The following is a 1,823-nucleotide window of genomic DNA, read 5'->3' as shown; positions in this document are numbered from 1 at the left end:
CAACGCCAAATCCTAGCATCTTTCACAAGCTTTGAGTCCTGATATACCAATGAATTAGGAGCATGATCTGAGATTAGAATCGCCTCATACACAGCAAATCCAGCATGTCCAAATTAACACTGTCGGATTTGATTTCAACACTATTAAAGTGTCTATACGGGTCCACACCAGAGAGTGTTAATTTAACTCTTTTTGGAGAGTTGGTACGTTAACTCTGATTTAGTGTTAAACACCAAATCTGTCTGGAGTTGATAATTTAACACTTGGTGTTAAGAGTTTATATATTAACTCTCAAGGAGTATTTTAGTTTAACTACGTAAGAGTTATCTTCTAATTAATTCTAAAAAGCCGGAATTTTACTGTTCTGAACTTCTAGAAATTTCTTTTGGAAATAAACATTTACTAAAAAGATGCAATGGTTTTTGAAAAACATTTATTCTGAACTGTGCACCACAATTTCAAAACATTTTCTGAAAGATGTAACAGTATACATGTTCTCACTTTCATTAGAATTTTGTTTATCAAAAGGTCTGACATGGTAAATGCAAATAACAGCATTCTCATCACTTATTTCTTCAATACAATATGCATGTCCTTCATTCATCACTTTGTGGAACTTCAACGCACTTCTGCTCTCCCCCATATTCCATCTTCACAAGCATATCCTGTGTGGAGATTGAATAAAAATTAGTTGACACTAATTAACGGCACAAATAATCCAGTAAACAATTGCAGCACAGTAAAAAAAAAAAGGAATCCTCTTTGAGCCATTACTTGTGTAAAGTATTTTCCCAAAAGACAAGGACACAGGCAACAGGTAATACTGAACTAAATGTAAAACCTCAACCTTTTTCATTTTTACCTAAACCGTGTGCACAAAACTCTGGAGGGATCTAAATGCTACCGTAGAATCGAGTCAGGACGTCTGCTACTGCTGTTTGCTCGTTTTTTTTTGTTTTTTTTTTATGGGCGATCGTTTTCAGGCTTCAAGTAGCACCATTATACCAACATTTCACATTCTAGACATTGTTTTAGGTGTATTTGACCAAACGTTTGACTGAAAATTCACATGCAAGCTTTTTTCAAGGCTGTGGTATTTGCCCGCAAACAATACCTTTCAGCTAGCTAAAACAGAATATTATGCTATCAGCGAGCAACATGGCTAATGCCTTTCACACAGCTTTGTCTCAACTCCAAAGAGCCACAGAAGTAAAAGCTCATAATAATAATTGAAACAATCTTTGAAAAAATGACTTACCAAGCATGGCAAACAACTCAAATATGTAGAGCAAAATGTTCTGAAACGGCTTCACTTCAGCTTCGATTGGAGCCGTGCTGAGGGCGGAGTCTGTGAATTTACTCTGTTGGTGTCATAGCCCCTCTAGGAGTTCAGAGTTAAGAGGTCAAGAGTTAATGTTTCCATTGTAACACCTCCAGATTTGACAGAGAAACACTCATTTTTAACACTCGATTTTAACTACTATCATTTTACACCTCAGAGTTACATTAAAAGAATGTGACTCTGCTTAGAGTAAAATTAACTCTACTTTTGCAAGGAGACTATTAACACCAAAAAATTTAACACTTTTGAATTTGCTGTGTAGGAGCATTCTTTGATTTTATGTCTCAACTCTGCAGATATCAAAAAGAAGTCAATTCTTGAATATGACTTGTGTGCACCAGAATAACATGAGAACTTTAGAACGTCCGTATTTTCTTCCCTCCAGATATCTATTAAGTTCAATTCCTTCATAAAGTGCTGTATAGTTACCCTACTACGGGTGTGAGACTCTTCGGTTCCCGAGCTCCTATCTTTCACCGGA

General features: G+C 36.0%; 1 long non-coding RNA gene across 1 annotated transcript; it reads right to left on the bottom strand.

Annotated features, from left to right (window-relative positions):
• Positions 1–416: 416 nt before the first annotated feature.
• LOC146692676 (uncharacterized) lies at positions 417–1,598 on the bottom strand. The gene is made up of 2 exons (XR_014915024.1): positions 1,259–1,598; positions 417–665 (listed from the first exon to the last, which is right to left on the bottom strand). It is a non-coding gene; the product is annotated as an uncharacterized LOC146692676 (long non-coding RNA).
• Positions 1,599–1,823: the final 225 nt, after the last annotated feature.

This window comes from Copadichromis virginalis, linkage group LG15 (assembly GCF_057382275.1).
Source record: "Copadichromis virginalis isolate Kocher_CV1m ecotype Utaka linkage group LG15, C_Virginalis_male_GT1.1, whole genome shotgun sequence".
Taxonomy (NCBI): domain Eukaryota; kingdom Metazoa; phylum Chordata; class Actinopteri; order Cichliformes; family Cichlidae; genus Copadichromis; species Copadichromis virginalis.
Note: the sequence above shows the minus strand (reverse complement) of the source record. Positions and strands in the feature narration are given on the sequence as shown.